A 24,330-nucleotide genomic window follows, 5' to 3' on the forward strand; every position below is an offset into this window, starting at 1 on the left:
ATGTAGGTAGTTAGTAAGTACAAATAACTGCTTCAAAAGGGATCACCCAAAGAAAAAATATTTAGCATTGAAAATACAATGACTAATAAATACTGAGAGAAAATGTCGAGGACATTGCTACATCGTCAGCAATCAAAGTTTAATCACCATTTGAGATTCCTAATGGCAAGAATAAACATATCTTTCTTATATATATATATATATATATATATATATATATGTGCGTGTGTATGTCACTGAACTCCTCCTAAACGGCTGGACCGATTTGAATGAATTTTTTGAGATGCATTTGGGTGGCACCCTGGATGGTTTAGATTCACAAATCAGCCCGACAGATGGCGCTGGGGTCCGCTAGTACTATATAATACTTTGTATTCAAGTTGGCATAGTAGACTACTAATATTACAACTATATTATTTCTATTTACTTATTTACCACCTTTAAAAAAAAAGGTTTTAAAAATTAATTTAATCCTTCGACCTGATTAATAACCTTTCATAATATGAGACATCTTCTATGCTATACAACTGTCGATCAGCAGATGCCTTTTACTTAGGTAGTGTAGCTAGGAATATTTTTTTATCTTCATCAAGTTGGCGAATTCGTTGGATATGTTGTTGAGGCACAGCTACTGTCTTTTAATTGTCATATGCACGTGGCGTCGATGCAGGCATATAGGTATTCCAGCTAGGAAAAGTTTAATTATCATAACCAAGTTTCAAGGTGTTTGATAAGTTGTTGAGGCACATCTTATAATTCTGGAACAACAGATACGATAGATGTAGGCATATAGGTAGTCAAGCTAGACAAAGTTTTATGATCGTGACCGAGTTGATTTGATTCGTCGTTTACCACTGTATTTTTCCACTGGGATAATCTCGGAGAGATCTGTTCGTTTTTTCTTTATTTGCATCACGGACGCATCCGATAGATTGAAAGGAATATTTAACAGTGGCCTATTTCCATTAACCAAGCAATTGCTGGCATCCGATTGTGGCTGTGGTAGCATAGTAGTTAGAGCCTCGGCATCCCTTTATGGCAACAGAGCAACGCATTTTGCAGCTACGTTAGTTTTTGATTAAAATATCACTTGCTTTAACATTACGAAAAACATCGTGAGGAAACCTGCATACCTGAGAGTTCTCCATAATGATCTCAGAATATAATAGAAAAGAATAGAACAGAATTTTATTGTTTACTGTTTACACATAGAAAGGCAGTTGACAAGGCCTAGAAAAGTATTAAAAACAGTATACCGACAGCCGGGCGTACAATTATATTATTAAATAAGTATAAAATTAAAAATTAAAAAACAATCTAAGTATAACCACATTATAAAATCAGTGACAAAATATATATAGGTATAAGATTATTAATATTTAAACAAAATTAGAGGCAAATAAATTAAAACCAAACAGATCCACAGAACCGTCTCCACGTCAACTGTCATCGAAAAATTCATTTAAAGAGTAAATTAAGGCTTTAGCAAGCAACCAATTTTTTAAAACTGTTTTAAATTTGAAGATAGGGAGATATTTTATATTATCTGGCAGCTTGTTAAAAACTCGTATCGCCATGATTTATGTACTTTTGCGGTATATATTACAGGCTGGCATACGCAGTGCATCCTTCTGTCTTGTTGGTCGCGTACGTAATTCCGATTTTTTTTAAATAGATGGCTGTTGTTTCTTACCAAGATACATAATTCCAGCAAGTTTATACCTGTAAGAGTTAAAAATCTTTTCTCTATGAACACTGGACGTACCGATTCCTCTCTGCTTTTATTAAAGAGAATTCTTATACAGCGTTTTTGTAATATAAATGTACTTTGCACATTGACAGAGTTTCCCCAAAAGATAATTCAAAGCTGAGCGAAGTCTGCTAATCCAATCTTGGCCAGCTTGTTTTGTTAAGACCCTTGGCCTATAGTTGGCTAGTCGTCATCATCATCATATGAAATTATTAGCGGCCCACTACAGGGGACGGATCTCCTTCCATAATGAGAGGGGTTAAGGCCGTAGTCCATCACGTTGGCCCAGTGCGGATTGGTGGACTGTTTGAGAACATTACGTAGAACGCTCAGGCATGCAGGTTTACTCACGATGTTTTTCTTCGCCGTTGAAGCAAGTTTTATTTTATTTACTTAAAAGGCACATAACTTAGAAAAGTAAGAGGTGCGTGATGATGATCATTGTGGTATGGTGTGTCGGTGACAATGTGATAGCCATTTTGTCTGCTTTTGGACTTTAGCCGTGGCTACTTACCCAAATCATCATCATATTTTAGTCGTCATATTTTACATGATTTGTCATAATGGCAACTATGCCACTGTAATTTAATTACAATTGTTGAAGGATGTTAAGAAGAAACAGATTATCTATTTATATAAAAGGCAAAGGTGACTGACTGACTGATCTATCAACGTAACACTCTAAACACTTGACGAATCAGGCTGAAATTTTGCACTCAGATAGTTATTACAATGTAGGCATTCGCTAAGAAGGGATTTTTGGAAATTCTAACCATAAGAGGGTTAAATTGGGGATGAAAGTTTGTATAATTTTTCAAGGTAATGCCATGAAATGTCATGATTTGAGGTTTTTGATTAAAAATGAAGAAATACATGTTTCGCATATTTTAAACTGCAACTCCAACAATTGGTCCAAAGGCATCAAATAGGGCATGAAAATTTACATGAAAGTTTCCAATTTTTTAAATAATTTACGTTCATAATTATCTATTAGCAGCAAGACATTTTTGTAAACCTTTGTAGTTAAAATTTACCAAATCAAAATTTTAACTTAACGTAAGCGAAACCGCGGGCAAGGGCTAGTGTTTAATATAAATGCCGCACTTCTAACAGGTATGCCTGCTACCATCTTTGGCTGCATTATTACTTATTCGACTGATGAGTCGAGGTCTAACTTGTAGTGGCATAGAAACAGATTTAGAAAATAATATCTTCGAAAAAGATAACTAATCGGTGCCATACAAAATCGAGCAAAAAAGTGTCCGTATTTATTTTCTTCTGATATTTAATATTATAATATTCTAACTTAGAATAAGATATTCCACCAGTGGGCGGGCGGGTAGATGGGTGGGCGTAGTAAGTCGGTGGGTGGAAGAATTAAAGTTTGCGTGGCACAATTGGGCGTAGTATCAGAATGGACTTAAAGTTTCTTTTGAGTTACTAATATCTAGATTTTATTTAAAAACTTCCAACGGGTGTACCTACGTACACATAGATTTATTATATTTTTATATCTGTACTCATTGCATTGATATGTTACTGTATTTATAATCTCAGGTCACTATTTGTTTGTTTGTTTATAAAATTTGAAATTTTAATGATTGTGCTACCAACCACAATTAAGCTATATTTAATATCTTAATAAAATTTAAGCCTGCTATAATGGTATGGGAAACCAAATTAATAGAAAAAAACTTACGCGATATTGTGTTTTTCTTAGTCTGCGGTATCTAAATGGCCAGCTGTACACATTTACTTTATACAAATAAACAGGGTATTAAAAAAAAACATCTAAATCATATTTATGGTGAATTCTAACATAAAAAAAATTTATAATCATATTTAGACGTAGAAAATACTTATATATAGGAATAAAAGAAGCGATAGAAAAAAAAAACATAACCTATTGACCTATGTGTTAATTCGGGGTTTAAATCCCAAATTAACAAATAAGTAGGTCTCTTTTATTTCCAAAATCGTGCAGTAGTTGCGGAGTAAAAAGTCACAAATGTACAGACGTACATACAAACTTTTGCCTTTAATGTAATTGTGACGTGCATAGAGGAAAATTTACACTTTGCATGGGCCGACACGCGCTTGACCGGTTTTTATATCATCTGTCCTTTTTTTCACGGATTACAACAAAGTAAGGTAAGTGTTTATTATTTGCCTTTCCATAGCTTATCATTTAGAAATAATATATTATATTGTCCTGCTTAAAAATATTTCACAACAGATAGACGACAAATGAACTATCTACGTCGTATTTTAGTCACTCAAACACGGTCAAGTCAAGTAAACACGGCCTGTACCGTCGATGTGTAAATAATAGTCTTTAGGATAAACGAAAATATATTCTGACAGATCAGGGATCTATCAAGGATTTATTCAGATAAATTATACCGTCAAGTCGGCGATAGGCACAAGGTTATCTCGAGCGCCCACTTAGTGCTCTTTTAATGTTTTGACACCAATAAGTTTGTTATTTTTTTTGTGTTCATTGTTCCCGTGGATACGTAGGTACGTATTTGAAATTAAACACTCAACACGTCACACATTGACGATTATCCAATAATCCAGCCAGTTATAGGTCATGGATCGCAAGGTTGCAATATAATAGGCGATGCACTTTATGAACGATCATCATATCAATTGGGCTTCAAGGTGTTCAATATAAATTCAATTATAACAATCTAATGCTTTGACTTCAGCCTTAAACCCTTCTCATTGTGGGAGGAGACCCGTATCCTGTAGTGGGCCGGTAATGGGTTGATATGATGATGATGAAGGCAGTCCACCAATCTTCACCTTGCACCCTTGGAGAAGGTCCCTGGCCCTGTAGAGGGCTTGTTAAGGGTTGATATGATGAGGGCTTGGACGCATGAGGCACCAGACCAGATGCTAAATTTAGAAATGATTTAGTATATGTCATCGATCACGTTTTATGTATGTGTGACCGTTCAGAGACACTTGGGTTTTCTTGTATTAATCTTGTTGGTAACGTATGTTAAAATTTTTAAGAAGAACTGATTCTTCAGACCGTAACATCTGATAATTCAAAATTCACTCAGTTCAAGTAAGCCTTGTTTATAGACAGTTTTAAGACATTAATTCAGTCTGTTTGAGTCTCTACCACCTATTCGGACGGCAGATTCTATCGAGAAGAACCGGCAAGAAACTGCTCATTTTCAACATCATTTTACAAATTTGCTATCTTGTGATCCAGCTTCCAAGCTGCCTTGTCGTTAAGAAATTCATCAATTGTATAGTAACTACGATTAATGAAATTTCTTTTAACACATTGTTAACATTAATGTTGTTAAATTAATTAGTTATTTAACAATGGTTGGTGCAAAATTACCTTAGGAATAATTATTATAAAAGCATATACACAATCCCATAAATTACTTCTGTAACTTTCGCATACGACTTGCAGATGTCACTAACTTATGTCTATTAGGAGTAAGTCGGTTGTATAAATCCACTTTTCGTGTACAAAGAGCAATGTCATTGATCATCGTCTTTCAAAGTCAAAGTCAAAAATATCTTAATAATAGATGGCACTTTTGATGCGTACATAACATGATAATTACGCGGCAGTCCGTAGTGAGATTATGGCGACAAGAATATTCGTTAACTTTAAACTAGAGCTACGAGGTTTCCAAACGTGTCCCGGTCTAAAAATAAGCCCATAACAAACTTAGCCGAATGTTTTTTTTTTGTTATCACCATCTCACATTGTCATTTGACATTATTAGAAGAGCAATTCACACCCCACAAGTTTTTATATCGATTACGTAGTCCTTTATACGTACTATAATAGGACTTTTCTACAAGCTTACATTTAATACAATTTTTAACTTTTTAGCAGACATCTCCAAGATGTCAATGGGTAGTTTATGGTAGAATTGTATGCTGTAAGATTATGCTTACTTCTAATGTTTAAATTATTGCAGTCACATATTTTCTTACAATATTTATATTCATATTTGATTTTAAAGCATTCATTCACTGTTGGGTGGGCAACCCAACAGTGTTTGACATCACATCAAGCAGTCTATAGATTACAAGCAATTGATACATTTATTTATAAAAAGAAGTCGCATCCATTATGATAGTTAAAAACGAAACAGCTAGTTAATAATTTAAAAGCACTTAAATAGTTCTGCATAGAGTGTTAAACTTAATGTCGTGCCCATTATTACCTAGCCATCTGAAACTTTCCTATGAAATATTGTTGGTATACAAAGTTTGACGCAAGGAATTCATTGAGAGAGCGAACATTGTTCAAAACTAAGTTTGAACGAAGCGATGCTTCCCAAAGTTTACCTTAGTTTAAATGAAGGCGAAGCTGTAACTCTACTTGTCGTCATAATTGACCAATAAAGCGAGATTTTCCAGTGTGTGTGTGCATAAAATGTATATCAATGAACATATAAAAACTAAAACTTAAACAATTGTTAGTATGATTTAATGAGGAAAATCTGAAATTGTGAAATTTTCTGTATTTGTAAAAGGAAAAATTTACTGACTACCTGACCTCTTAAAGCAGAGCTCAAAGCATCGTATATAAAAATAACAGCACACTAAGGGCATCAAATTTTAATGAAAATCTAATTTGACGTGGTGACTTGAGCCACTATATAAACAAAAAATTTTGCAAACTTCAATAACTTATTAAAAATTTCTGTAACATCTTTGTTTAGGCAATGAGAACACCCCCGCTAGAAGGGAATGAGAGGGAAAGCAGGACTTCCACAAACACCCCTCTACGGTATTCAAACATTTGCTTAATCGATAACAACATTTGCCCTGGTATTTCGCTGGTAAAATATTACGTGCGGGCAAACTTGGTAAAAATGTGTTATTTTGGTCCATAATAAAGGACATCGCCTAAATTGGGAAAATTATTTTTGGCGGTCAAACAAACTACATCGTAATTAAGGAGGATAAACATAATGCACATTTTTATTTTTTATCATCATTCATCAACATCATCATAAATAATCATTGCCTATCCACTACTGGGCCAAAGGCGACGAGGGTTTTTGTCCATAATCACCACGCTGGACAAACAAAAGCAAGCTGTCGCTGCCTGGATCCATTATATTCCCTTAGCCCTTTAGTCCACACCCGCGAGAAAAGGAGGAGTGGTGACACCTGTATTCTGATCTGCCGTCACACACGGTGAAAGCAATATCAATATCGTCAGCCTATTAATGCCCCACTTCTGCGTTTAAGAACCCAGCTCCTCTCGAAGGAAGAGAGGGTTTTAGAGCATAAACCTACTACGCGCAACGTCGAGCGCTGGTGCAGTGCATTGCAGGTTGGCGGGCTTTGGCAATCACTATCATGGGCGTACCCATGGGGCGGACAGAGGAGGTCAGTTGTCCCCCACCCTGGAAATCGCGCAGAAAATGTATGATCCCTCTTTAAAAAAAATATGGCGGCCAACATACAGACAGACCAAAATGACGAATAAAGTTTTGACTTCAGTATATATCCCCCCCCTCCCCCAGACCAGAAGCTGGGTGCGCTTATGATTACTATAATATTATGTTCGTACTAACTGGAAAGGACGTCTTAACTTGGGTTCCATAGATTTCTACTTGGGTTCCCTTTCACGGGGTTAGCTAATTTAATAAGTCACAGTTGAACATGACCACCACTAGACTAACAAAGCAGTCAGTCAGTTTTTCATTACTATTTACGTACTTAATATATATTATAAGTTTAGTTTAATATTATAAGTTGATCACAAAAGTCGATTGCGCCGGGTAAGCAACGTCAACCCCGATTGATAAATGGATGTCTGGCGAAATAACCACCGGAGAAATAAGAATTCGTAGTACAATCACCAGCAACTAATATGGTAAGCCTAAACCACATTGTTTGTTGACTTAAATGCAGATGGTTATTCCAAAAGAACCCCATAATATTATGTGAATAGAAGTCAAGGGTCAAATATATTATTTGCAATGTGTGTTTAGAATCGTTTAGTTTCTGCGTGATGTGGCAGACAGAATAGACAGAAACATTAAAATTTTACTAAATGTGGTTTGGGGTCTAATCATATAACGATATAAAAGCATCACTCGATTATTTTAATGTACATAAAACGTCCAGTTACAGTTTTAATACAAGTATAATAATAAAATACATGGACCAATACACTTCGTATTTCGATATTGCCCAGGCATAATGAATACGCCTGATTAATCACTTTGTCAAATATACATTGCAGAATTGGAAAATAACAAATAACTTTATGTTTGACTGAACTTATTCACCGAGCACACAGATATTTGTATAATAATTGTTGCTGTGTAAAAACTTACAGAGAAACCAACCTATCAATTTATTCGTGCGGTTTTATCGCTAAATTATTACATGATGTTCTGCCAAAAAGAATTTCTAATTTACACGTAATTTTTCTACTTACTTAGGATTTTGATCGCCACTTATCGAATTGAAATATAAATAACAGTTGCCCTGACCGATTTCGACACGGCACGGTGGTCAATCTTCAGAGAGATTTTAGTGCACAAATTCGTTCACAGATACAGACGCAGTCTATTCCCTCTCTCTTATAGTCCAATGGGACAGTAACTACATCATGACCGGAAAGATATCTGGCGCAGGACCGACAGCTTAATATGCTCTTCAAGGCACGAGGATGAATCACCACTAATTTCCTAACTCTGGACCTGTACCAACAATTTCTTGAGAGAAAACCTCAAAACTATTCATTTGCCTGACCTGGGACCGAACGAAGCTAACCTGTAGAGCAACGTGGTAACCATTGAATTAAGGACATAGAATCCTCATTCAACCATTATTGTATGTAGTACACTGTGTCCAAAAACAGTGAAAACGCTCCTTGCACGTCTCACTTTACACCCGCAGAATGTTACTAGCCCACATTTTTTCCCATATTCACATTTTATGGTGAAAGCTTAGAACCTTAGAGTTAATTACTGTCAACTGCTAAATGGTATGAAGTGACTAACAGTTTGTTCGAGAAACCATTCATATACCATAACCGTGTACACGGTACAATATTAGTCGTGTACACGGTTTCTTTATGTTCTTAATTAAATAAAATTCAAAATTCATTTATTTCAAGTAGGCCTAATACAAGCACTTTTGAAACGTCAAGTCTGTCCGTGTGTAGTGACTCTACCACCGGTTCGGAAGGCAGATTCTTCCGAGAAGAAGCCGGCAAGAAACTCAGCAGTTGCTCTTTTCCAACCACAACAATTTACATTTTACATTTTAACATTCGTTTTTCTATCTTGTGAAAGACGAAAGCGGAGCCGGATGCTTCCAAGCAACCTTGTCATTAAGAAACTCATCAATTGTATAATAACCTCGCTGTAATAAACGTGTTTTAACACATTCTTTAAACTTATGCATTGCTAGGTCCAAAATTACCTTAGGAATCATATTATAAAAGCGTATTCAGTGGCAGCTATAACAGGCAACAAAAACACCAAAGTATGTTTCAGTATCTTTAAAAATTCATTAGTCAAGTCAGCTGTTGATGGACAGGATGGAAAAGTCAAGGAGGCTCATATACATGTTTATACAAAACCCCCATCGACAAATCCCATCTTCCAAAAATATTCTTCAATTATCTGAGCGTATGCTCTGTGCAAGGGGCGAAGGGAGAAGGGTATATCACGTATATTGAAAATTGAGTTAGCATACACGGAAACCCTGTAAATAAACTTGAAGCACTTTATTTGAATGTAGAAAATTGGTTTCAGAATATATTACGTGTACGAAGAGCACTCGGATTTTACTAACACAATCTGTTTGTAGAACATGAGTGTTCGTATGTCCTCGGATAGGTTTCCGTACGTAACGTACAGCTCTTATCTTCTTCTTCTCTATCTTTATCTCCATCATATTTACATAGTATTAAACAAAGTCGCCCGCTAAGATCTAAAAAACTACGAAATGGATTTTAATGCAGTTTTCAGCATAAGAGTGATTTAAGAGATTCATTTTATGTATTCAGAATGAATATTATATCAGTGAAAAGCAAATAAATTCAAAGTTTTGTAATGATATGTCGTAACAATAAAAATTGTGCGCTAAACCTAATACATTACGAGAGAGATTTGATCAACTCTGAAAACTTATGTGAACAGATGAGTTACTCAGTAGGATATTTCTTATTTTTTAAACATATTATATATACATATATATTTTATAGTCCTTGGCTAGAATCTAAATACTTGAACTTAAAACTCAATGTTGTATTTTCAAAAACCGGTTTCAAGTCATATTCGGAATTTTTATACCTAAATGATGTTTTAATATTCATATTAAAAAATCATTTAGGTATAAAATGAAAAAAAAAAAATGAACTATAAATATATCTAAATTTTTCTTGCAAAGAGGTTATCGGCCATAAATAAATTAGATCCATAAATTAGTTGTGTGGGGTATAACAATTATGCCCAATCTTCCGCATTCTTTAGGAGTCAGAGGATACATCTGCTTCGGTAGGTAAATGCGTGAACGACTCGAAGGGTCAACTTGGACCTGGCCGAGTAATATTTTAGTTAGAGTAAAGGGTACAGTACAGTACTTACAGTATCTGCGTTCCAAACCAGTGGTGCAGACACAAAAACTGACAAACTAGACTCAAAAGTCCATCAAAAGGGCCTTTTAGTTAGGCTTATTTAAAACAAATAAAATTTAAGAAAACATTTTAAGACATACAATAAAATATTAAAGCGCTAAATTCACAAACAAGATCGCAACTTCACAAAAAAGATATGTTACTTTTGAACACATTTCTGACTATGTCAAGTAAGCGTAGTGTTTAGGACTTCGACTTCACTTTGACTTCACTTTGGGCGAGCCGAGTTCGAATCCCAGCAGCCTCTAACTTTTCTTAGTTATGTAGGTTTTAATTATGTACGTTTTAAGCAATTGAAATATCACTTGCTACGATGAAAGAAAAATATGTGTAGGAAACCTGCATCGGCCAGCGTGGACAACTGGGCCAGAAACACTTCTCATTGTAAGAAGACGTGCCTTGTAGTGGGTCGTAATTTCTTTTGTATGATGAAATGGTAAACTTGAACACACGAAAACACGATTCAGTGAAAATAAAAAAGGCTTTAATCGTTATAAAATAAAATCAAAACAGAATCAAAAGTACTTAAACGTAACAAATTCATTAAGTATATTTATACAAAAAAATGCTTCGCATAGTGACACTCATAAAGCCCAAAAACTTTATTTTAAGCGTATAGGTCTGCTGTTTTGGTGTATAGACTCCTAAAATAAAACAAAAGCTACCAAAGCTTTTGTTTTATTTTAGGTAATCAGACAACGGTACTTAGCCAGTCACGCTAATAAACCAACGAAAAATATATTTTTCCAGGGAATTAATAATTACAAACTAAAATTAACCATTTTTTTATTATTGTTATTGAAGTTGACATATAAATGTTTGTCATGTGCGCAATAAATTATATAAAAAATATTTTCTCATTTTCATAACAAATAAGTTGAAATATGACGGACATTCATAAAATCTTTTATCTCCTACTTAACGCCCTAAGGGGTGATTATAGAAATATATATAGTTTATTTTTTCTCAAGTATGCCCCATCTTATATCTAAAGCTTTCAAACTAAAAATATACTATAGTTTGTACCATTATTATAATCTAATTTTTCCCTTAGTGATAATTTTGCGTTTTTTCATCCCTTGTCCCTACAATATAGGCAACATTCTCACAGCGATAACAACGTGGCGAATATTTAGGCCAAATAGTCGTGATACTCCGCTCGTGGAAGCGTAGCCTTTGATATGTAGATAAGCCTATGCAAAAACTAGAAATTTATCATAAGTTCAGATAAATAAATCTTTTTAAATCTTCAACAAAGGACATCAGACTATTGTGTTGTTGAAACGGGTATTATACTTGCAAAACTGAATACCAGATTTGCTGTCGACGAACACGTGTAAACGATTTCGAGGTCCCCGCAGAATGTACCTATTTTACACGATTTCAGATTGAAATCATATTCTTACTCGTCAAATTATTCTTTGACTGGGTATTCTAAATAAACTAATGCCAGATAAAATTGCAAAGTGTAGTATAGTTCAAAGAAATGCGAAGGCGAAGAGAAAAGTTTTCTGTGATAGAACATTTTTCTACTCGGATGTATTTATAACGAAGAAATTGCAAACCTCACGAATACATTCGCTGCACTGGACGAGCCGTCTTATAAAGGGTAGAGGTCGTGAGCATAATAATTACCCAACAGCCATACAAACTTCTTGCGAATATTTTGCATTGGCACGAACTAGATCTTCCCTCGGCGTTACCCGCGCTTACTTTATGCTTGTGATTACTTTTACTTTCTACTATTACTTTATACTATACTTTAGCCGTGTGGTGATGGCGGATCAGAATAAAGTTGACATCGACTCTCCTCTCCCCACGAGTGTCCTACGAGGCGACTATGGGAATGTTACGGAGAACTGACAGCATCTTCTTCTGTGCTTAATACTACCATCTACTGCGATCACCTAACGCTGGGCAGTTGCGAACTATGGGCAAATCCTCTGATTGTGAGATGTCTTTAGTTGAACAGTGGACTGTTATAAGCTTTGATGATGAATCATACTTATAATAAATCTGTAATGTAACAAGTCTAATCAGTACATTGAAGATAATTTGTAAAATAATAATTCGGGACAGCCTGTAACTAATACTGAAGCAAAACCCGTAGTTTCTATCTGATGTCTTCAATTGTGAAGAACCACATACCGTGGTATTAGATCAAATTTTCTTTTTTTAATATGTAATTGAGTAATCACAGATATTTATAGCGCTGCAGTTCTTCTACACTCGTTTTTGATTTAATTTAGCTTTAATTTGGTACACAGTATCAAACATTATCAATAATTATTATTATAAAAATTATTATAAATTTAATTTTATAAATTTAAATTGCGTATAAAAATTTTCGGAACCGACTGGATTTGAACCTCTGGCAATCGCGGCCTGAGCGCTTTAACCACTTAAGCTCTGCTACCGTCGATGCCGAAATTCAATCAAATTATCTGACAATCAATACAAACACTAGTAAGTACGTAATACATTTACATAATAAATTATAGATTACAACATTCATTTTGAGCTTTCCAACCAAAAAGCGATATAAAAAATTACCAAAAATCTTGAACTCATTTAAACAAGGTCTTTCATACATAGATTTGTATACTATATTGTAATGATACATTAGGATGTTTCCCCAGCCTGCGAATGTTCCAACGCTGGACAAAGGCCATGGGATATTTTTAGAGTATAGACCACCAAGCTGTTTCAATTTTGGTTGGCGAGCTTTAACGATTATTATCATATGTTAGGGATAAATAGGGACCGGCAACTTGAAGTGCTCTCCATCAAGGCGATGTAAAAAAAAAAAAAATTATAATAAAATGCCAATTTCCCTTGTACCTACTGAAAATATCTAAACAAAAAGTCCTCAATATCGTCCAAACGCGAGTTAACCTCGTTAGATCGATCTAACTATTAAACCACTGCATATTAAACCGCTGCATATTAAATTTCATGGAAATTTTTCGTAGCCGTTTCCAAAATTCAGGTCAGCTCGTTTTAAGGTATACTAAAATCTATAATCCTCATAACCTTAAATCCACTGCTTTACTTCCGTTCAGATATTATGTAGAGATTTCCACAATCCATGATCTTGTAAACATTGCGTTTAGCGAATTATTGGGAGTTGGGATTAGTTATATGACGCTTGTTTGCCTAGCTTAGCGTGTTTGTCACTCCACTATCTTGAGACCCATCGTCCATTACCACTTCAGTTTCCCCGCTCATTGAGCTTTGCCGGTAATTTTGGTTTTAAGCTCTACATAATACTATTCTATGAAGCCATTGATCGTGACATTTGTGATAGTGATTATGATGTTTGCTACAAAGTATGCTGTAATGCGAATGAATTGTATTCCAATAAGTCGAATTACTACAGACTAGCTGTTGCTCGCGATCACGTCCGCGTTTGTTTTGGTTTCTAAAGCATATTTTAATTTGTATATTCTTGAAAGAAACTAAATGTATCTCTGAAATGAAATGTTGTAGTTAGATGTAGTTCTAAAATTTTTGAACTTATACTTCTTTTGGCGCGTTAGGGAAAAATGGTGAGAGTAAATTTTTACGATGCGCTCGCACACCGTCACAAAAAACCGACACCATGACGTTAGCTATAGTCAACATTTTAGTTTTTCTGAAAAAAAGGTTTGACAGTTGACTTTGAATAATTCAAACAAAACCTTTTTTCTATTGTTAGTGTCGTTTTTTCTACAAACGTAGAATAAGGCGAAAGATAGAATTTTTTAAAAGATTTTTATCTTGGTACGCCAAAGAAGTATAACTTCTAACGCGTGGACATAAGTACACACACTTTATTTTTTTAATAATTCGCGACAACTTCTACATTGGATGTCTGATTGGAATGAATTAAAAAGTAGTTTACTGCAGCATAAATACTCTTGATTATAAAATATTTATTTTAGTGATAAATAATACTGCGATACTAAAGTAACACTTTTGTTTCTACCGGAGATCAAATAAAATTTTAGAAAACCAAAGCTGCTATTGCGACTTAACTATGAGTTAAATATATTGCCCTCTGGATTTTTGTAGGCGATAATGAGTACTTACGTATTCATGTAAAAAATAATTTTCATGTTGCATCAATATTTTTTCACACCAAGAGATAAATTTTATAGGCAACATTTTGCTACTTTGGGTTACATTATTGCAATTATCTTAAGGATGTTACTTCGTGATAGTTTATCTTTCTTTTGGCGAAAAATGTTTAAAATCGGTCTTGGACTTTCGGAGCCTATTGGGTACAAACAAAAAATACAAACGATATATTTCCTCTTTATAACATTGTAATTGTAAATTGCTTTGTGAAATTAGTGTTATGAAGCTATCTGATGATTAATTCAAAAAGGTTGTGGGTAAGTCATACCGTAAATGTCAGCGCGTTATTTAATTTAATTGAAATGCACTGATTTTCCAATAGGTCACGGAAATTGTTTGCTGGACTTGTTTTCCTAACGACGTTATTTACATGGATCGAATTACGGGTAATGATTTATGGATCACATTATTTGTTAAATAGTAGGTGTAAGTTACCACTGATATAATACATACCATTATATGGTGTGAGATCTCCCTAGCGACGCAGTAAGCTACGTTTTTAATTTGAAGTCCCGGGTTCGATTCCAGGCAGGGGCAATTAGGGAATTTATAATTTCAGAGCTTTCTAGGGTCTGGTCCGGTGGGAGGCTTCGTCCGAGGATAGCTACCGGATTAGCTAGGTAGCTAGCTAGTTAACGTTAAGATGTCGCATAAAAAATGGTAGGTTATGGGTTAAATATAGCTGCCATACTTCCATACTGATTAGCCCGCGACCATTTTAAACTGCATCATCACTTACCTTACAGGAACCTACATTGAAGCAACGTCCATAGTCTAAAATGTTTTTCTTACCTCTTGTTTCCTGTTGGAGAAGAGTACTGTGCCCAGTAGTCAATGATTTAATTTAGCTTTAATTTGGTACACAGTATCAAACATTATCAATAATTATTATTATAAAAATTATTATAAATTTAATTTTATAAATTTAAATTGCGTATAAAAATTTTCGGAACCGACTGGATTTGAACCTCTGGCAATCGCGGCCTGAGCGCTTTAACCACTTAAGCTCTGCTACCGTCGATGCCGAAATTCAATCAAATTATCTGACAATCAATACAAACACTAGTAAGTACGTAATACATTTACATAATAAATTATAGATTACAACATTCATTTTGAGCTTTCCAACCAAAAAGCGATATAAAAAATTACCAAAAATCTTGAACTCATTTAAACAAGGTCTTTCATACATAGATTTGTATACTATATTGTAATGATACATTAGGATGTTTCCCCAGCCTGCGAATGTTCCAACGCTGGACAAAGGCCATGGGATATTTTTAGAGTATAGACCACCAAGCTGTTTCAATTTTGGTTGGCGAGCTTTAACGATTATTATCATATGTTAGGGATAAATAGGGACCGGCAACTTGAAGTGCTCTCCATCAAGGCGATGTAAAAAAAAAAAATTATAATAAAATGCCAATTTCCCTTGTACCTACTGAAAATATCTAAACAAAAAGTCCTCAATATCGTCCAAACGCGAGTTAACCTCGTTAGATCGATCTAACTATTAAACCACTGCATATTAAACCGCTGCATATTAAATTTCATGGAAATTTTTCGTAGCCGTTTCCAAAATTCAGGTCAGCTCGTTTTAAGGTATACTAAAATCTATAATCCTCATAACCTTAAATCCACTGCTTTACTTCCGTTCAGATATTATGTAGAGATTTCCACAATCCATGATCTTGTAAACATTGCGTTTAGCGAATTATTGGGAGTTGGGATTAGTTATATGACGCTTGTTTGCCTAGCTTAGCGTGTTTGTCACTCCACTATCTTGAGACCCATCGTCCATTACCACTTCAGTTTCCCCGCTCATTGAGCTTTGCCGGTAATTTTGGTTTTAAGCTCTACATAATACTATTCTATGAAGCCATTGATCGTGACATTTGTGATAGTGATTATGATGTTTGCTACAAAGTATGCTGTAATGCGAATGAATTGTATTCCAATAAGTCGAATTACTACAGACTAGCTGTTGCTCGCGATCACGTCCGCGTTTGTTTTGGTTTCTAAAGCATATTTTAATTTGTATATTCTTGAAAGAAACTAAATGTATCTCTGAAATGAAATGTTGTAGTTAGATGTAGTTCTAAAATTTTTGAACTTATACTTCTTTTGGCGCGTTAGGGAAAAATGGTGAGAGTAAATTTTTACGATGCGCTCGCACACCGTCACAAAAAACCGACACCATGACGTTAGCTATAGTCAACATTTTAGTTTTTCTGAAAAAAAGGTTTGACAGTTGACTTTGAATAATTCAAACAAAACCTTTTTTCTATTGTTAGTGTCGTTTTTTCTACAAACGTAGAATAAGGCGAAAGATAGAATTTTTTAAAAGATTTTTATCTTGGTACGCCAAAGAAGTATAACTTCTAACGCGTGGACATAAGTACACACACTTTATTTTTTTAATAATTCGCGACAACTTCTACATTGGATGTCTGATTGGAATGAATTAAAAAGTAGTTTACTGCAGCATAAATACTCTTGATTATAAAATATTTATTTTAGTGATAAATAATACTGCGATACTAAAGTAACACTTTTGTTTCTACCGGAGATCAAATAAAATTTTAGAAAACCAAAGCTGCTATTGCGACTTAACTATGAGTTAAATATATTGCCCTCTGGATTTTTGTAGGCGATAATGAGTACTTACGTATTCATGTAAAAAATAATTTTCATGTTGCATCAATATTTTTTCACACCAAGAGATAAATTTTATAGGCAACATTTTGCTACTTTGGGTTACATTATTGCAATTATCTTAAGGATGTTACTTCGTGATAGTTTATCTTTCTTTTGGCGAAAAATGTTTAAAATCGGTCTTGGACTTTCGGAGCCTATTGGGTACAAACAAAAAATACAAACGATATATTTCCTCTTTATAACATTGTAATTGTAAATTGCTTTGTGAAATTAGTGTTATGAAGCTATCTGATGATTAATTCAAAAAGGTTGTGGGTAAGTCATACCGTAAATGTCAGCGCGTTATTTAATTTAATTGAAATGCACTGATTTTCCAATAGGTCACGGAAATTGTTTGCTGGACTTGTTTTCCTAACGACGTTATTTACATGGATCGAATTACGGGTAATGATTTATGGATCACATTATTTGTTAAATAGTAGGTGTAAGTTACCACTGATATAATACATACCATTATATGGTGTGAGATCTCCCTAGCGACGCAGTAAGCTACGTTTTTAATTTGAAGTCCCGGGTTCGATTCCAGGCAGGGGCAATTAGGGAATTTATAATTTCAGAGCTTTCTAGGGTCTGGTCCGGTGGGAGGCTTCGTCCGAGGATAGCTACCGGATTAGCTAGGTAGCTAGCTAGTTAACGTTAAGATGTCGCATAAAAAATGGTAGGTTATGGGTTAAATATAGCTGCCATACTTCCATACTGATTAGCCCGCGACCATTTTAAACTGCATCATCACTTACCTTACAGGAACCTACATTGAAGCAACGTCCATAGTCTAAAATGTTTTTCTTACCTCTTGTTTCCTGTTGGAGAAGAGTACTGTGCCCAGTAGTCAATGTAGTCAACTAAATAATACGAACATTTCCAAGCATGGATTTACTGATACTTGAGGACATGTTGTTAGCTTCATATCGGTATATTAGTACGGTAACTTCATCTGGTATCTCTCGACACTCATTTTCATGGTGACCGTAGGCATCTAGCTAACTTTATTGTAGGTACTTCCTGCTTGGTTCTGTACAACAAAAGAAAAGCTTAACAATACTTGGATACAATTGTGTATTGTTTACTAAAAATAACACAACGTGTTGAATACTAGCTTTATACTAGTGCCATCTTTGACAGACACGTTTACGCGCAACAATGCAATAGCATTTAACAAAGCAATTTCCAGTCACTTCAGGGAGTTCTAGATAACAGGTAGCCCTGACATTTATGAGCTACATTATGTCAAATCTGTTTTATTATGGAATAAAGAAACAGTAGGCAGTCGTTGAGAGTGAATAGGTACTCTAGAGGGGTGTCACTTTATTCCATATAGTTCGGTTGATCCTTATAGTATCTATCTATTGGTTGGCCGAACTTTACGGATTTTTGAAGTTTTTCTCTCTCCGTGCTTTATGAAAATCGGATGAGAGTTGATTTTTCCTAATGTAACTCATGATATGCGGCCGATTTAAATACCGCGCTCAATTGTCTAACTTTTTAATTGGTACGACTAAATTAATTATTTGTATTCCACCCACACACATTCCCACATCGCGGCTTCGTGTATTTTATATAATTACGTTTAAGTTTGAAAACTTTGTTTGTGCGTATTAGAATTTCAGCCTAAATTTCCGAACCACTTAATTTTTGTGCGTCATCATTTTTTAATTATAAAAAAAATACTTTTCTTTTTATGTGTGGTAACATAGCTTATACTTTGATTATTTCTTGATAGTCGTTCCTGATTAGAGCGCAGTGGCGTGCATTGCATATATGCAAATAAGCAGTGCATACCCTATCCTCAGGGTCATACAGAGCCTTCAGATAGGACCAATACAATTTTGTAACTAAAATGTTGTGCTAAACACCTTGTGCATACCCTGGGTCCAAGGGCTATGCACGCCACTGCATAGAGGGTATGCACAGGGTATGCAGATGATATAAAATGAAGAAAATCGAGTTATAAATACTTAAGGATAGGCATTGTAAGAGTTATAAAAAGCCTACCCTATAAGTATTTATAATTGGTACTCGTATTCATTCATTTTATATCATCTGCATACCCTGTGCATACACTCTATGCACGCCACTGTTAGAGCGGATAGATGCTATTCAGAATTATTTTCTAGTAATTTCATGTCCACCAATCCAAACAGGACCAGCGTAGTGGACAACGGCCTAAACCCTTCTCATTGTGGGAGGAGCACCGTGGACCGGTAATGGGTTGATATGACGATGATGATGACTTTTCGGATATGTTAAAAGGCGTTCGTCCGATAATGTAATATTTATTACAATTGGTATTTTCCTAATAAAATCCTGACTTGCCTGAGCCTGACTGTACTGAGCCAAGTGACATGTGCGTTTCCAATAAATAGCTCAACGGATTGGCAATGGACTTAAATCCACAATATCGTGTGATTAAATTGCACATGTCGGAGTAATTCATACCTACTCACATGTTTTACACATATACGAAAATATTTGACGTTGTTTACTGCCGCGGTTATTATATTACTAGCTGTTGCCCGCGACTTCGTCAGCGTTTGATTTTGTTTTTTGATGTGGCATTATGTTTAGTTGTACTTAGATCTAAAGTAGTAGTATTCAGTATCGCTAAGCCTCAAATGAAGGCATTGCTGCTGACCGCAGAGGTCTGTCCTCTATCTCCAACCACAGTTTGGGCAAAATGAAACACATATTATAACCTCTATAGTACAAAAATTATCATTTAAATCGGTTATAATTTGTCGGAGTTATGGTGTAAAATCGTTAAACACTCAGCCCCTCTCCCAAAGGAACTTAATGTCGAGATAAAAAGTATCATATATTACTTCTAGCACTTCCAAGAATATGTGTACAAAGTTTCATGAGGATCGGTTAAGTAGTTTTTGCGTGCAAGCGTAACAAACAAACTTATATTGACATTTATAATATTAGTAGGGATATCAAAACATTGTACTTATAATTGTTGAAGACTGCAAAGCAGCATGGAAGCAGTGTGATTATCTTAATACTAATTAGAGAGGACCCAGTAGGGCCCAGTATATCACCATATCGACCCGTTACCGGCCCACTACAGGGCACTGGTCTCCTTCAACAATGAGAACGAGTTAAGCCTTGCCTTCTGGCCCAGTGTGGATTGGTGGACGTAAGTAGTAAAAGTAGGTATATAGTAGGGGAATATTAGTGAAATACAGCTTAGGTCGAAGGTGCTTTAAAAAAGATTAAATGTGTATCGGTTCGATGTAACAACATTTATCTCACACGCGCCTCGTTAGTATGAGGCAGGTTAAGCTGCTTATTGTATATGTAAACGTAGCTAAACACATATATAGGCGGTGATAGCGCAGACAAGCTACCTTCCAAGACTCTACGGAACGAGCGGCATACCGTCAGGTATCTGGCCATCACTCCGCGCCAGACCAATGGGTTCTAATAGAGCTTGCACGTGAGCGTTATGAAGATACTGAGGGTGCTATCTTCTTCGCTTCTTGAACAGGAGAGTGCATGGTGGCCGTTGGTGACAACGCTGTTAGCGATAGTCGCGATGTCGATACCAATAATCGATGAGGCTAAATTATTCAGGTGCCAAGGCAAAAACCTGAGTCAACTTACCTTATTCGCTTGATTACGTAAATGCAACTTAATACGAACAAAAAAATTCAACTAATTAATTTCATTTTTGTTTGCATTTCTATGTTTTACACAGGCGACATCTAGATAGATTGTTCATTGTACGTATTAACACGAAATGCAAACTACAAGATTACTACTACTGTCAGGTCAACTGCAAAAATGATACATACCATACGATAACGGCAGGGTGATTACGTTTCTCACATCAAGCTCGCGACAGGCATACACCTCGCGATCCCTGCTATCAAAAGTCACGTATATTTACTGTATGGAAAAGTTATGTTTGACACCAGTGATCGGGAGATTTACGCCAGTCGCTAGCCTTTCTCGAGATACCTGTACTGTATAGTACAGGTATCTCGAGAAAGGCTCGCCGAGATACCTGTACTGTACAGTACAGGTATCTGTAGGTGTGGTAGGTATCAAAATCATGAATAAGTATTTATTCATTATTTTACTTATATGACGGATTGAAATTTTGTATCTTCCTTCTGAATACCAAAACACATAGTTATGTCTAAACAAAGCTCAGGTATTACTGACAACATTGGTGATGTTTAGTTGTATTAAGGCAGCTAAAAATTTAAATAAAAAAAGTCGAGCTGAAAAGGTGTACGGAGCGCCCACGCTGCATTTTAAGTAACTTCGTAGTTCGTAACGTTCTTAAATTAAATCCGGTCATGACATGCTTTAAAGTTACCTTTGCTTACCCACGGTTACTGATTGAGTTAGATGTCGCAACTAGACCACATCTCTCTCACCTTTGCATTTGTCATATACTATTTTGCATAAGGAAATCTATATTTATGCAACTTCGATTGAAGATCTGAGATCATGCAATTGAGCTAAGTGCTTCTATTGGATAAATGTGTTGACGAGGGTTACGTGATCGTCGGCAGGTGATAACATGACAATCATTATTAAGGAGTATACAATAGTCAATAGGTACTGGCTAGTGAGTAGTTCGAATTTCCGATGTTATATTCGATCTATTTGTAAAATACGAGCATACATACTGCTTATGTAGTTACTTATTGATTTGCACAACAATAAACCGATTGGCGCACCCTGCTTTCTGAAACTAAGGCAAGGTTCGATTCCCACAACCGGAAAATGTTTGAGTGATGAACATGAACGTTTTTCAGTGTCTGGGTGTTTATATGTATATTATAAGTTTTTATGTATTCATTCATCAGTCGTCATTGTACCCATAACACAAGCTACGCTACTACTATGGGGCTACATAGCGATGTGTGTAGTGTCGTAGAATATTTATTTATTATAGTTATTAAATAAAATCAAATGAGCGATATATTTCTTTATAAGGCAGTCTAACTTCTATGACTAGTTATTAGTTCGTTCCGGTATTAGCCAAATTGCTGCGAAGCTACGGATCTGGTTCCTATCTGCCAGCCTGGATAAACAAAAAGCTAGCGTCCTGAGCACAAATTGCCGGAAGACCTTTTATACGAAAAGGACCTCATCGCGTACAACAGTAATGTGGCTTTAGTAAAGTCGATTTCAGTAACTGTAGAGCAGTTTATAATAAATTAACTATTTCTAGTGCTTCTGTTGTGTTTTTTTTTTATCGCAACCAAGTTCCAGAGTAAACATGTTCGATAATAGCGTTGTTGGGTGAGATCCATTGAGTTGGGGAATATCGTATAGAATTCAACAGGTTATGTAAGTTATAGTAGAAGTAGAACTTCTTGTGCCGGAATGTCCGGGAAAGAATTACCGCCATGCTTATTAATGCCGGCAAGCAGGCATTCCTGTTACCCGGACTGAGGGGTCTGATTAAATAAATAAATAAATAAATATACTACGACAATACACACATCGACATCTAGCCCCAAAGTAAGCCTAGCTTGTGTTATGGGTACTAAGATGACTGATGAATATTTTTATGAATTATATATACATAAATACTCAGAAAATACATTTAAACACCCAGACTAGTGTTGCCCAAATTCAGTCTTGGTCTTGCAGTCTTGGTCTTGTTCTTGCGTTTTTGCAAGACCAAGACCAAGAACAAGACCGCGTATTTTTAGCAAGACCAAGACCAAGAATGACCGTGCAAGACTTGAGCAAGAACAAGACATAGCCTGCAAGACTCTTGCGTCTTGCAGCTAGGACTTAGCGCTATTTCACGGAGTAGTTAGGTGTAACAGTTCGGTGTATAGGTAGGTAGGTACGCTTAGGAATTCTATGAGACGCAAAAAACGATATCAAAGAATATGAAAAACTGGACCTATGCGCATTACGACTAATACCATAAACATAGCGAATAAAAAAATATCTATTAAAATCAAACTGAGTGCATGCATAGTTATGTTTTAACCATCGGCACTTTGATAATGCGGCATCAAAGGTTTTTTACTTACTTCTCAAAGAAATTTGCCGCTTTTCGGAAGTACATGGTTATGATACACGCGCCGGCGGCTTCTTTTGAAATCTAAAACAATCGTTGCCGCCGCGCCGAAATCATAACATTTGACACTATTCATGCAAAATAATTTCGAATTTTAAGAGTACCTACAGGTGTTCCAAAGAATAAATAAGTTTCAGATTGGTGATTTTAGATTGGTGGAGGACGCATGAGACAGAGTATCCGATTTTATCGAAAATGGCCCGTGATTTTCTCTCAATACCTGCAACTTCAGTACCTGCTGAGAGGTTATTTTCTAAAGCATCATTAGTAATTAGAAAACATAGAAATAGGTTAAGTGATGAGTCAGCCAGATGGTTACTTTGTATTAATTCTTGGTCAAAAGAATTGATATAAAGTATCATAACCTAATGATAAAGCTGTTGATTTGTGTTGTATTTTATTTTTTATTCAAATAAATGATAAATCGTAAAACTCTTTTATTAAATTTCTTATAAGTTGAGGGTTCAATCTCTTTCTAGACAGATAAGTATTGTTCTTTAAAATACAGTCAAGTTATTGTAATTAATTTGTTTTTTTACATGTTTTAGCAAATGTAAGCTTATAAATCATAAATGTTTATTAAGAAACAGTTACTTCCATGGAAAACGACATATAGGTCAGTTGATTTTTCGAATTTCTTATCAAATCTTCAGTTATTTATTAATCTGCTTGATCTTTACTATGGCTATGTTAATTCAAGCTCACAATGTTCCAATTCTAATACGTTTTTCTAAGATTTAAAGTAAACTTTAATAAATAGTAATAGACTAATAGGTAATTGCAAGACTTGCAAGACTCTTGCTGCAAGACCAAGACCAAGACCAAGACTGGGAGCGCAAGACCAAGACCAAGACCAAGACCAGGTGTATTGGCGCAAGACCAAGACCAAGACTGGCTAAGTCTCGTCTTGTTCTTGCATTTGGGCAACACTAACCCAGACACTGAAAAACACTTAATGCATATCACACAAACGTTTTCCAGTTGTGGGAAACGAACCCACGGCCTTGGACTCAGAAAGCAGGGTCTCTGCCCACT

General features: G+C 35.4%; 1 protein-coding gene across 3 annotated transcripts in view; it reads left to right on the plus strand.

The window, feature by feature from the left end:
* The window catches only part of LOC120636554 (neural proliferation differentiation and control protein 1), a 70,215-nt gene that overhangs the window by 15,437 nt on the left and 30,448 nt on the right, over positions 1–24,330 (plus strand). The window lies entirely within an intron of this gene.

This window comes from Pararge aegeria, chromosome Z, assembly GCF_905163445.1.
Source record: "Pararge aegeria chromosome Z, ilParAegt1.1, whole genome shotgun sequence".
NCBI lineage: Eukaryota > Metazoa > Arthropoda > Insecta > Lepidoptera > Nymphalidae > Pararge > Pararge aegeria.